Source organism: Stegodyphus dumicola, chromosome X2 (genome assembly GCF_044657685.1).
Source record: "Stegodyphus dumicola isolate Sdum_Otavi_A_Nest chromosome X2, ASM4465768v1".
NCBI lineage: Eukaryota > Metazoa > Arthropoda > Arachnida > Araneae > Eresidae > Stegodyphus > Stegodyphus dumicola.
The window spans coordinates 192,881,969-192,897,067 of NC_140781.1; the positions used below are offsets into that span (position 1 = coordinate 192,881,969).

Genomic DNA, 15,099 nt, shown 5'->3' on the forward strand with positions numbered 1-15,099 from the left:
AAAGGCGTGAAAGTGCTTGCAGAATGTTTCCGCCTTTCCCTAAAAGAATAACTTTTCGAAATCTTCGCGTTGTTATAACCCCCATGGGTAAAGAAACTAGTTGTTGTTTTTTTTTATTTTGGATAGTGACTTTCCGCCGGGCATAGTTTCTTTTCTGGCGACTCTTTGTTCATCTCAGTTCTGGGAGGAAAACGCTTTAGGGTTGTGAAAAAACGCGTGGGATCTTCTCTTACGAGAATATTTCCTAGGTTTTAGAGCAGAGCATTCTAATACTGTAGGTTGTTGTTTATTTTTGCCAAAGAGACAAAGTAGAGAAGTCTCAAGAAAACTACTCGAATTATGGCCTTCTGGTTTTCGAAGGCGACAGACGAAACTGGAACCTGTCTAAGGTTGGAATTCGTCTAAATTTTTCCTTCAGTTATGTTTTCTTAATTTGCTAGAAATATTTCATAGGTGTTCGTCATCCGAAGCTGCTGTCATAATCGATGTGATAAAAATGCCATTGAAGGTTCCAATTGACAGGATGTGAGAGTCCTTGAGATGTGGGCCTTGGCAACATTTAGAAGAAGAAAGTTCCTACTACGTCTAAGGTGATGATATTTTGCTCACAGTCTACTCTGAAAATTTCCTCTGGAAAAATATGTATACTGGGAGCCATTCTGTTGAGAAAGAAAGGTGCAGTGAAACATGTGCAAAAGCATTTAAAAATCCTTCCGATGATAATCAGCTATGTTTCTAAGCTTCTATCAGTATATTATTATCATGTAATCGAATTAAATGCAATATCCATTATTTAATCCAGTTTCACTCTAACTACTCTTGATGTCAGGAATCTTGGCAGACTTGTTGTATCGTAATAACTACTTTCATTTAATAAATATGTCTGTGTTTGAAAAATTTTTATCGAATTTCTGCTACATATTCACTTGCCTAAATTTAACCACCCAACGCGTATTTGGATATAGTTCCCGAGTTCCTTAAATTTCTCTCATTGATATACATGAGTTCTAAAAGTAGTTTCGTAGTTTTTTTATACAATGTAGGGTTGCTTTGACTGTAATATTAATCAGAAGTAATTTTTAAAGATTGGTAGTCTATTTAAGTATTAAGGTTTCCAGTAATTTCTTCGATGAGTCGTACCAAGTTATTATATGAGACAAACTTTAAGATCAGGTTTTCGCGTATTTGTTTGTATTACGATTCTTTATGTGTGTATATCTCAATAACGACTCCGCAGAAGATTGTTTTAGACACGCAACTTCATCTTGCAAATGAGAAATGTAAAAGTCTTACTTCAACAAAAGATTTTATTTCGTATTTATAGAATTGCTTAGTTGGCATTACCAGCAACATTCAATTTAGATTTTTTCTTTGCTTGTTTCGTTAAGGAATAATAATTCCTCACAGTGTATTTTAACATTTCTTCCGTTCGGGCCGAAAGAAGCTGGCGAACTACTAGTATCCATTTATGGAAAACTAATACTTTAAAAACATACTGATTATTTCAGCAGAAAGAAATGGCCACGAAATCAAAGGGGCGGCAGTATTTTCTGCTCAGTGCACACGGTTAAAATGTCAGGAACACACGTTAACACATACGCTCCAAAACTGAACAAAATGAATTTGCTATTCTAAAAATATTAGACACCAAAATAGGGCGACATTTATAAGAGGCATCAAGAATTTTATTTTATTTTAAAGTACTTGTCAGTTTGAAAGATGTTTCTTCGAAAAGTCAGTAGAGAAGTTGAGCTTAAATTTTATTCATAGGCATTTGTTGCAGCAACAACGAAAGGAAAACATTACTAAACTATTTAAACAAGGTTTTTAAAGACAGATAATTGCTTGAAGAGAATGATCTACAGAAAACGACAACACTTCAGTCAGCTAATCAAATTACTTTCAGCGAATGGATCCTAAACTATGCCGTTTTACAGTGAGTAAAGCAAATGCGTATTCGGGTATAAATCTTTGAAGGTTTTACATTAGAATTTATCAGAAAGGAATCGAAAGGTAGAAAAGAAGTGAATGAGCTTCATGTTGACAGAGGTCTACTAAAAATATAAACATACATGAAATAAGTTTATATATATAATATAAAGAAATCAGAGTTAGGAAAAGAAGAAATCTGAATTATGCTTATGAGGTATTTCTCCCGCCTTCTTAACATGCCTTCGTAGAGTAGGGGTCTGCACGCTAAGCGCACATTCCAGAGGTCCATGGTTCGATTCCCTGCGAAGGCTTTGCTCATTTTTCATCTCTCCTGTTTCAAAATAACCTAATGACTCTACATGCTTAATTAGATAGTTTTTAACCTAGCAGAATAGAAAAATGCTTACATAACGGAATGTGTTCTAAAATATTTCATATCAGAAATTACAGTATTTCGCGAAGTAGACCGAAAAATACATAAAATTAAGCAGGATATTCTTACACACAAACTCCTGACGTAGACGTCTTAATCATTCGCAACCGTAAAGCATACGGACTTTTTTATATAACCATAGGGTCAACTGATACTGAAACACAAGCTTATCACATGTAAAACACATAGTGGCAATGTGTGATAAATACGAGTTCGAATTTGCTATCAAAAGAAAAAAATATATTTTTATAATTATATGTACCTTTTAATTATTTGCTTACATCTGTAACTTGTTCGCTAATTGTCGCCTATATGTTAGCACGTTATTGCTGTAGATGCACAACAGTTAGCTGTATGAAAACAATCTAAATAAGCACATAAAATTTTAACACTGGACAACAAAATACTTATAACATAACCTTATCTTGGGTTTGCAAATATAAAGTACAACGGCTAGACAAGAGCTCTGCTAAATCAAATATGAAAGGAAATATTGCACTGTCCCGTGTGCATTCTTACAGTGCTACTAACTGAGACATCTGGCTAAGTTTGAAAGACCTTTCAATGGTCATATCTTGGTCATTTCAATGGTCATATATGGTCTTTCATGGTTCATATATCTGAGAGGGTAATGTTAATTTCTCTCGTTAGCTGTTTCGAAAAAGTTCAGAAAATTCGCTTCGTAAACTATTTTGTGCTAAATAGTACATAAACACAAATATTCTTGAAGTTACGAAATACTCAAGAACAGATGTAAAAAGGGAAACCAAAAGTTGTGGTATTACCAAAGTATAACAAACGGATGTACCTAAATTCTTATTTCATAATACAACAGTTCATAATATTTAAGAACAAAACAAATGTAATATTCCTAATAGAATACTCATACGACATTTACATAGATAGAGAGCGAAAGAGGGCGCATCCAATACCTTAGAAGTTGCTAAATAGATTTCAAGAGTCGATATTTATTACAAAATGATCTGGACAGGAAGAAATGTTTCTCTCTACAATTGAAGCTTTTAATGCAGGTTTCAGTCATAATATATAATGACCATACTTCCTAAATGCAGTTCGAGTATAATTTTACAAAATTAAATGAGTTAATAAATATTTTAAAGAAAGTTTTGGCAACATTCAGGTTAAAGCTTTGAGAAAGCAAAAAAAAAATCTATAAATAAAAAAACTTTCTGTAGTTTTCCCCCTTCAGCTTTTTATAGTTTATTTTTTCTAAAATCTATGAAAGTCTTAAGCAAGTCTAATTTGAAGAGTTTTAATGTTGTGTGAAAGGTAGACCCATTAATGCCGGTAATGAATTGGCAGGCATTCAAATACGGTACTGAAGCTAGAAAAAAAATTGCTGCTTTAGATCACTAATCTAGATTTATTAAAAATAAGGTTTTCCGCAACCCAAACACTGCTTTGCACAATCACGAAGTGGACCGAATGGTTGCTATTAAGCTAGTTAAAACGATGATATTTAAAGCTTTTATCTCAGTATTTTGAATGATGTGTGATAAATACACCATCAAAATGACACCTTTTAAGTAACATTTTTTTTTTCTAGAAATACGTAATCGTCTGAAAAAGCTAAAATTAACTTGGAAAAAAATTGAATGTGACAATTGTTCTTTAACAGGCATTTCGTTAAGAACAGATGTATTTTTCTCTACATTCTGGCTTCACTCGATGTATTCTTTAAGACAAAGATTTCAGAATATTCTATTAAAATACTACTGTACCGTACTGTATAATGGGCATGATTTCTTTATGCTTAGTTTCTTCGTATTCGTACAAGAGAATAAGAGTATTTTCATTCTGAAAAATAAGGCTTGTTTTGATACTTTTTTGCGGGAGGGGAGGGGTGATTTCCGAGAGTTTGTTGATTTACACTGAGCACTTTGCTATTTTTTTTTTTTTTTTCATGATCTGTCCTTCTCCTTCCTTTTCGAATCATGGCAGGATATCAGTACCTTGTCATCTATAATAATGTCATTCAGAAATATAGACTTTTTCAAAGTAGCCATATCATTCTACAAGCGAAACATGCCCAGATCTTAACAGCACTTTTTTATGGAAAAACATTTTTTCCCCTTTCCAGTTCTTAATTGATCCATAATATTGCTCCTTTTACCTAATATATCTAGTATCGTTTTCAAACTTTGCAGAGTATATTTAAAATTAATTTTTGACTTTTAAGGAATTCAAAAAAAATTTGATCTATAAGTCAGATAAAAATACCTCAGATTTCTCTATATTATATGTTTTAAATGAAAAGGTTTTGGACGTAACCGACATTTATGATTTCTGTCATAAAATGGCTTTAAGAATTCATATTTTAAGAAATTTTATGAAAGTTTGCTTTAGATTTTATCTTCTTTAAGTTCCCAAAGCAAATTATGTTCAACTATATTTTATCCTGAATTAATTTTAGGAACATGGGGAAATTTAAATAAACCGTTGCACATAATTTCAATTCATCAGCATATTGCTTAACATTTTAAACTTTCGTGTTCCTAAACCAATTTATGTCGTTACAAGGTTACCTTCTGTGGAACAGATCCTCAAAAGAACTTTATCCTAAAACTAGTTTGCTATTTAAATACAAAAGAGTATGCAAGCCTTAGCAGCCTAAAAAGAGATGCCTCAATGAAAGACTCTTTCCTTTAATGGAAGTGGCTCGCATTTATCTTATGCGTAGAAGAAACAATCCAAATTTTAATATTGAGACTCTTAAGTGTGAAAAAAAACTTTAAAAACTTCCCTACAGTTTAGTCCAGATTTCTATTCTTGTGCTTGTTAAGAATGCGTAAATTAATTACTACATTTGCATAGAATAAGGAAAGGAAATGCAAAAATAATTTGCAGCCCACTTTTATTTCGTTTAAAAGAAAATAATTCAAGTTTTATGAATTTTTACTGTAAATATTTGAGCACTGATTGGTCACATAATTGGCACAAATACGGAGATTATTTCGTTGCGTCTAAGCACATATTTCTAGGGGAAAGTTTCTTAAAAAAAACACCTATTAAAAAATAGCTTAAACACTCTGGTGGGGGGGATCTGCAAAATTATGATTTAAATTATTATAAGATCCTTGTACAGCCAACTTCTAGCTACTAGTTATTGCTGATCAAACATTCATTGCGCCATTAATTATTAAAAAAGAAAAAAGTGTCATAATTTTAAATACAGAATTCACAAGCACATGACGAATAAATAAATCCAAGAGGCAGCTACTAGTTTAATAAATCCTATTTTATATATTGGAAAATAAATTACCAAAACAGATTGTTTCCGTTTTGTAATTTCTTTTTAATCTGATCAACGTCTGGTCAAAACCGCACAGTAATGCCCACTAAAAAGTTATTTAAGCCACAAAATTCACTCTAAAATATCTCTACGAATTTTTGAATATGGGAAACATTTGTGTTTAATATAAGTGCATTATGAGCCCATCATCAGATGAACGCTTTTTTCTATAGTTGCAATACATGAAATTATATTTTAAGTTCAAAGTACCCTTCCAGTCAAATTACTGAAACTTTTCTTGTAAAACTGTGTACTTTGTATTAAAAAACTTTGCAATTAGAAATTCATATGTAGGATCAGCACTTAAAGAATTTATATTCCTTAGCCATACTTTTCGAACATCTTCTATGTATGTACATTCTTTGATTTTTTTAACGTTGTGAAAGATTTTCTTCATTCATTTTAATGCTGAAATGTTCATCTGAATGTGTCTATTTAAAATTAGTGATGAATAATCTTTCAGAATACTGCGATATTTAATGGATCTCGGAAGCTAAATTGCATTGGTAAAATGAAAATAAAACATGCGTATCATCAATAACACATCCTGGAATAAATATCCAAGTAGATTTAGAAATAAAGTATTCACTTTCAATATTTAGAAAGAGCACTTCTTTCTATTATAAAAAAGAAAGTACTTTCCTGCAAAATGATTTTAATGCATCGCTGGACGCAGTAACAGTAACAACATATCTATTTGTTCCGACAAATTAATATTGCTACGCGGATCGAATTCTAACGCCTCCATATAAGGCAGGAGGTGGACATTCTAGTCAAAAGTCACCTTATAGATGGTGTATATATTTTATGAAATATCCAAAAGACGTAATCCATTTTTGCAAGGAATGTGTAAAAGACTGGCCTAATTAGAAGTGTAAATCTGATTATCCAATCAGAAGTCATCAACCAGTTTTCTGTTATGCAAATCAAGCCGATTCGTCATTTGACGATGAATCAAGCGCTATGGGCAAAGTGAATATCTGAGCGAATTTGTGCAATACAGCATTTTAGATAAATGCGTAACGACTCAAAATGGTTTTTTATAGTTCCAAAGTATCATTTGGAAGAATCTATGTAGTAGCGAATTCTGGGCCATTTGGAAGCAGGCAAACAGTAACGAAAGCAATGAGATATGTGAATATTTGAAGACAGACAGTTTCTTGGCTAGGGAAACAGTTTGGGAATTCTAGAAGTGTTGCAAGGAGGCCTGAACAAAGTCGTAAACGAATAACAATTGCTCCTCAAGATCGATTTCTAGCAATAACCTCCCGCCGTAACAGGAAATTCACTGCTCGGTAGTTACGTTCAGAGCTATAAGCCGTCACTGGAATTGTTACGCTACGGCAGAATGTAACAGAAGGGTTGATGCAAAAGGCCTTTATGCCAAAAAGACAAGGTTTGAGTTTCTCTATCTTCACACCAAAAGAAGAATTTCTTTAATTAGTGCAAAGAGCATCAGAACTGCAGTGAACACCAATGATCCCATATCATTTTTATTGATGAGTCAATGTTTAGATTAACATATGACTCTAAAAATGTTTGCACCTAGAGAAAGTTAATGAAAAATCCTTCGGATATTATGCGATACTCTCGTTTTGGTAATAAAGGTGTGATGGCATGGAGGGGAATAATGATTGATAGACGTACGCCTTGTCACGTTTTCAACAGCGAAACTGTGACCCGCCGAAGATGACCGGATGAGTTCTTAGAACCTTGTGTACAGCTTTTAAGAGGTGCACATGGTTATTATTGGTATGTTCGTCTATATAAGGAAAACTTCATTGACAGATTACTTGAAATTAAAGACTTTGAGCGAATACCCGTGGCTAGCAAAATCTCCCGATCTTAAAGCTGTAGGGAACTTATTGTACTGAAAAGAAGTTCTACGAAGAAATACTCCTCTTAGAGATGTAAATTCCTTCAAAACCACATTACTGGTGAAGTGCAACTTAATTCCCAAAATTGTGGTTACCAGCGTTGTTGCCTTTTGAAACTACGATATGATGTGTGTAGAAATCAGAGAAGATCACATTCCAGTTTAAATTAATAAGCCTTAAATTTTTCTAAGTTATTCCTATTTATTGAACTATTTATTCCTATTTTATTATTCTATTTATTCCTTTTAACATATTATTACTATTTTTATTGTACAATATTTCTAGCACATGCTTTAAAATTCTTTAAAATTTTTCCTTTGTGTGTTACGACGTTATACATCATTCGATACAAATTCATAAAATTATATATAGTTCTTAGTTTCTGAACATTTGTGATTTCAGCCATGAAAGGATAATTTTGGATATGAGTGTAGATCTTAAATTAAATTTTGGTTGATTTTCTTAGCAGAATATTCATCTGGTATATTTCGTTCCCGTACATTTTACTTTTACTTTCATAACGTATAATTTTCTGCTCCAAATTTAACAGAGAATTCCCATGTCTTATTCGATGAACAGGCACTGTCTTGTAAGCTCTAGTTCATCTAATTATTGATCATTCATTCTAGCTGTGAACGAAGCTAATGGCTTATACTTCTTATGACTATTACGGTTGTTAAAGTTATCATACCGTCTGAAAACTCCCTGATAGAAATAAAATATTAGCAACTACAGTTTAATGACGGGCTAATTACCAAAGTGCATTCAAGTTTCTAAAATCATTGTTATTAGGTATTCATGCTATCATTTTTATTAGGCACTGTTATTATCATTCCAAGTAAAATTCTGAGATATTTTCGAAATCCACGTTTAACAAGATTAATTTGAAATACAAATCAATATACAAGAAAATCTCCCAGCGTAACTTCTCCTTTTCTGCCCCGAAGCATACGCAAATTACAATATTTTGCGTTCACAGAATGTTAGATATCACTTTTACGCGGACAAATAAGTTTTCTTGTATGTAATAGTATATTTTACATGTCTTTGAATGGTCTAAACGTTTCAGAAACACTCTTTTGACTTTCATGAGTTCAAGAAATTAACGCAAATCCATCCTTCAGCTTTCAAAGATTATCAAGATCTTTCACTTCTTTTTACTTCAGAAAAATTTTGCGTTACGTTCTTACAAAATTGAAGACTTCGGCTGAGTATTATTTTAGGCCTTTTTTAATATCTTTTCTGAAGTGTTCTTGTTGTAATATCGAAACGTTGCTGTTATCTTTTCCTAAACAGAATTTCTCAGCTGTGCTAACAAGTGGGCATATAGACAGCTTCATCCACAGAAGCCATTTACCCATGTTACATATTAAGCTGAGAATTTCAACATACCTATGAGATATTCTAAATGTATTCTAAATGTATTTACATTGGTGAACTTCCAAATTCCAAAAACGAATTCCTTAAATTTTATGAGCTCTTTCTGCCTACATCATGCATAGTACGGCTTTTCCAAATACGTATTAATTTCAATATGTTTTTTAAAGGCTAGTTTAGCAGAATGCTTCTCAATCGTTTTACTCAATGTACCTTTTTCACCATTGCTAGAAAATCATCCCCCCTTCTTTCGAAAGCTTGAAAAATGCATCTGTACATTTATCTAGATTTAGATTAGTTTTTAATGTGTTTCATAAATACAACAAAAACTATAAGAAAATGTTGTTAAGTAACAAAACTTCAGATTTTCCAATCATAAACAGTAACTAAATAAAAGACAGACCGTAATCACTCTTGAAACTATGAAATCCCTCTAGACGGAATTTCTGCCTGGTTGAGAACCCTTGGTTTAGCCTGTTAATAATTTATATGTCTCAGTCAACCTAAACTTGCTGGCTGTAAACCAAAACTGTTTTCCCGGAGACAGAAACGACAATTTCTCATTTTTAATTTCAAATTAAACATTATTTGATTTTACTTTATCTACGTTGCATGACATAAATATCTCTAAAATTTAAAATTAGTTTCTATGTTTATTGCGTGTAACAACAACGAAACGAATTTTTATTGAGTTTTATTGAAATATTTGAATTTAGTTTAAAACTACTATCTATGATTTTTGAGACAAGAAAAATGTTGTATCTCACGCAGAGACCGTTAGAGATTATTTAGTTATTTAGAGGGGTAGTTAATGTTTATCTATTATTAGATGCTAAATTTGCCCGTAAACATAAACTTTGTTCCGAATCTTGTTGCGAAAAGTATTCATGTGGGCGGTTGGCGAATGAAGCGCTGTACGTCTGATCGATAATTCCATTGCGCTTGCGTTCTTTCTACGTAGACAGTCGGGAAATATAAAAAGGGAGTTTTCGGGATACCGAAGAGCAACAGGGTCCTGAAAAGTGCGAATCTGAGTCTAAAGAGAGAAACCTTCAAATTCGCATCTTCGCCAGCTTGTGCGCATATTCTAAGGTATGTCTACGATTTCGTGATTTCTTTTTCTTACCGTTTTCGAATAAAATATATCTTTGGAATTTCGTAAATAAATATAGAGGACAATTACTTCTTTACCTTTGGAGAGAAAAAATTGTAAGTTTAAACTTTCACAAAGGAAACTCATTCAATTCTTGTTATAACTTAGCAGTGATAGATTCCAAACTTTTTTTTCCTAAACAGTTTTTCAGAATTACAGTTGTATTTTCATTACTTAAAGCTGCGCTTCAACAAACATTAGAAATTGAAATAATGCCTAATAGATCAAAATCTTCTTGAAATTAAAAATTCTTATTTCATTCGCTACTGCATATCCATATGGAGAAAGTATATCATATAAATTCCATGTCCTACTTTTTAGTTATGTAGAAAATAATAGAAATTCAATTTATATTAAACATTTCTTTTTATAAATTCCGTTTATACCTAATAATTCATTCAATTAAGAGAATAATCCATTTCAGTGCGCACGTGAAGAACAAACTAAGCTTTAAGTAAAGCTGTCATATGGTGGCATATTAAAGACTTCCCTAAGTATAGGATAAGCTTTTAACCCTCTTATATTATTTCTTTTGAAGTCACTCCTTACTGAAATTTCTTTGTGGTTAGCTGAATACGTTTAAAAGACGTAAATTTATCCAAGAAAACTAAGTCACTAGTGTTACTAATAATTTAAAAAGCTGTTAAAAGTGTTAGTTAAGTTCAACTACAAGTAAACCATCAAGTCAAGTTAAATGTTCAAGAAATATTTTAAATTATGTTTTTATCTGCTTTATCAACTAAAGATTGCCACCCATATGCTACCTAAAACTATAGTCCGATCATTTCTATTTTCAACAGAAATTTTCTATAGTCAAGAAAAATTGCAAAATTGTGTGAATAGATTCCAGAGGGGCGAAATTATATACAGATACATCACTTGTTTTTAATTTTAAATTATATCTTTAACATTTTCCCTATAAAGCAACATCGACAAAGCAGAAACGTAGCTTGCCTGTACATTTGCTTTACGTTATCATTTGTTAAAGAAAACGTATTAAAGGAATTTTTCATTTCTCTTAATAATAAGTATTCAAATCTTACTTACGCGTAGTAATAATTAAATTTTAGTTTAGAGATTTAGCTTGTTTTACGAAACAGTTTCCTGTGGTCAATTTATATTCTCGTCGAAGTAAAAATATCTACAGCGATCAAATCGTTCATAAGAAAACTTATAAATACACAATAGCTTCAAACCGCCAGGAAACTTTCATTAAGTCCTTTATTAACTTTTCCATTGTTATTCCTTCTACAGGAAAAGAATATACCTAAATACAGTTCCGTATTTCAAAAGTAATTTAGAGCTCAGAAATTTAGAACAAAAATATGTATCTCGGAAAAAAAGAAAACTTTAAAATATGAAAACGATTTTCCGTTTTAGATCGAGCTGTACATTCTTAAGTAAAATGTTAACTTGTTATTTTATTTTTAAATATCAGACGACTATTTTCTGAGGTACATAACATGTAGCGTCAGAAATATTTTTCGTTAATAACAATAGTGACACACATAAAAATTATCAAATGGATGTATTGCGGATTGTAAATCAGATGCATTCTTAAAAATGTAAAACGGTAATTTAAACTATTCGGAAGCACATTTACTCCTTCTAAGTCATTTAGTTAAGTTACAGACTGAAATATCAATTTAAGTGTTATGTAATATCGAATTACTCTGCGAAACATGACTACTGGCTAGTAAATGATCTTAGATCTCGTGCAATGGCTACTCTTGCCCGGTTTGATGAATGACAAATACTCTGATGCCAGAATGAAACTTATAAAAAAGTGGAAAACATCGCTAAGGAAGATTTTAACGTCAAAATTTGTTGTAAAATTGTGCAAAAGGCTTCTCAAAATAATGTACCAAATAAATTCTGAAAATGTTTGAACTTGTTCTTAAATATATTACATATATTAATAATAATTTATAATTTATTAAAAATTAATAAAAGCGTTACAGAATAGTTCTTGATATTCTGAATCTGAGATCTTAGAAAAGGGAAAGTATACAGCAATATCTAGGAATCAATTGCTTAAAAGTGTAATGAAGATAAAATCAACAAAAGTATTGTCTGTGCGGTGAAATTGATATCATCTGCAGTCTGCTATGAAATCTACAACCTGGATTCCGACTTGCGAATGTTATTACTAAATGAAATTATAGTTTTATTAATAATACTTTTTACCTGTTCGAAGGTCTCTTTCTTATATTTCGTATTCGTTACAAGATCATTAACTTCCAGTATTGAAAAATAAATAAGTGGAAGCCGTATTGCATTTTCAAACCAGATTTAATTCGTATTTACTAAAAGCATTTTATTCTTTTTCTCTTTTAAGATATTTGTATATTTTAAGACATTGATTGATCCTTAAAGTGTATAAAAGCTTAAAATTTGTCTGTCTTTATTTTACAAAGGGAAATAAATATTATACAATGATATGGTAAACATTTTCTTTGGTAAGTTTATAAAACTTCGGAGAAGCAAGTCTTACCTTGTCAACTTAAATTTTGTGACTTCATGTCTGGGAGCTCAAAAAGCACAGAATGATTATCTTTAATATGATCTGAGAAGTATGTCATGAAAGAAGTATTAGGTACATTTAAGGGATATATATTGACACTCTAGATAGTCAATAACTGTAAATTTATTCATTTCTTTATGCTTTGGCATATTTGAAATAATAATCTTGCTTAGTCTTCGTAATAATTGTAATGGGTTATAATAAAAAAATTTTATATTTTATTATGTAAACTATATGAAGTTATATTACATAGTGAACCGCAGATCAAATAAGTTTATGGTTTTCAATTAAAATTTAGTTTTAATTTATGATCTAAGTTTACGCAATAAAACTTCTATGTTTATACAATATTACGAACATTAATGTATTTACATATTAAGCTGATTTTTAAAACTAAAGGTAATAATCACCACTTTTAAAATTTAAATTTATGAATCACGAAGCATTAATTGCTTGATTGAAAAATCAAACATCTCTATTTATTTGTTATCTGAAGAAAATGCATTCATTTTGAGAAAACTGTGGCTAATAATAATTGTGTTACATAACTTCGTAGATATTCAGCAAAATTTAGGCTGGTATCAAAGCATATGCACTTCGTCTAAATTTGTTTACAGAATTCGGCCATAAAAGTACTTTTCCTTATTTCTTTGTCGAATTTACTTCATTTTTCATCCATTCTTTTTACATCAGTTTCTGATTTCCCAGAAGCTCACATTTTTCTAAATTTTCACTAATAATATTTTTGTTTTTAATCTGTTATTATCTACTAATTTGTAGAATTGTAATTTTCAGTAATGACTAATAATACTTTCAGTACAGCTATCAGTATTTACTAAGACAAAATTATTAGAAACTTATTGATGAATTTGTGATGTATATCCAATAAAACAATTTATGGCTTTTTACGTCAATCACACACAACATTCTTATTAACATTTAATGCGCATTTTATATGTGAGCGTTGAACGTTATAACGGCTAGAGGAACCTGGTTGTCAGTTTAAAATTTAGGTTGGGGATTTGACTCCTCTTGAGGGTGGGAAGTCGATCTTTCACTATGGCGCATCATGAATAAGATTCTCGGTGGTGAGGCGGCTAAATGACCGATAGATTCGGGCTACCTCTAGCAGCATATGCTTAGCCAGCCCGGGCTCGCCTAGTACAAATAAAGTATTGTATGGTGCTTATACTGTCTATATTGATCTGGATACAAAGATTGAAATTTAATTGAATCCTACATCTTTATTTTTAAGCAGATTGAACAGTTAGCATCAGATAAAAACGAAAGTATAACAAATATGAAGTGCTCTTAGCTTTGCAAACCGCAAATAAATTACAGCATTCCTATACTTAGCAGTAAAATTTTCAAACAAGGTTCAAGAGTACAAAACAATGTACCACATTTTGTATTGGAAAGTATGTACTTCTTTTATGCATTGGAAAACTCGTGAAATTGAATTTGAATTTAAATTGACAAATTATACTTTCATAAATATGCATGAAAGTTAGTTATTTGTGCTGAAATTGCTAATAAAGTTAATTTTTAGCAGTTTCCTTAGGTATTAATATAAATGCTTTATAGTTATTAAAATAAAAGAAAAATGTATAAATTTGAGACTTTCATTTTTAATTATTTTCATAAAAGATGAATTCATTCTTATGAATTTTCAAACACCTTTTGGAAGTGTCAGCACTTTGAAGCTAATGTAATTTGTTAGATATGCGTGACGAGAACACTGAGATGAATGCTCAGGTGGTACAGCACCTTGACATTTCAAAGACGGTCTGTATTCATCTTCAATGAGGACCCAGATAGTTACGCTATTTTTTTTAAATAGAAGACTTTGAAAAATCTTATTTATTTTCCGTAGTGATATTTCTAGGACGAATTCCTTCTTTTGCAGAGATTTTAATACAATATAAGGAAGTTACACCATTGAATGAAATCATGTTCTTACTACATTAGAAATAGACATATTATTATAAAAATAATTAATAACACTTCATAAGCTTAAAAAAAACATTGATCAATATCTAATCAGGGCTATTTGGAATTGTTTAGTACGTCCGTTTTCTTGCAGTAAAATTTTTAATTTACTGCAAGTCTGAGGCATTAATAAATGTTAAACTTACAAATTTAAGCTTATAAGTTTAACATTTATTAATGCCTCAGATTGTAAGGTAATAATTTGGGAAATGTCTCACATTTGTGAATCTGGAGGAAGAAATTAAAAGGATTCTTATTTAACGAAGGATTTTTCTGCTTTCAAAATTAACAGTAATTAGTAAATATGAAGCATCAATAAATGCATATTGTTGGAAATAATAAGTCTTCTACATGCGCTGTTGGAAACAAATATAAAGTATCTTTTTAACAAGAAGACAATCGTATGCATTTTTAAAAATATTCGCCAGATATAAAGAAAAAGGTCAACTTGTAGAGTTATTAGGGTGTTTTTTAAGCAGAATCATGAAAAATGACCAATGC

At 31.1% G+C, this 15,099-nt stretch overlaps 1 protein-coding gene across 4 annotated transcripts in view; it reads left to right on the forward strand.

Annotated features, from left to right (window-relative positions):
* The window catches only part of LOC146992999 (xibalbin-1-like), a 277,189-nt gene that overhangs the window by 150,353 nt on the left and 111,737 nt on the right, over positions 1 to 15,099 (forward strand). For 2 of the 4 annotated variants that reach the window (XM_085808925.1, XM_085808928.1), the window contains exon 1: positions 9,900 to 10,024. The exons of 1 other annotated variant lie outside the window; for it this stretch is intronic. The gene's annotated coding sequence lies outside the window, so the exon portion shown is untranslated. Of the gene's footprint in view, positions 1 to 9,899; positions 10,025 to 15,099 lie in introns of those variants that run through there. One more of the 4 variants, XM_085808926.1, reaches the window with a different exon arrangement.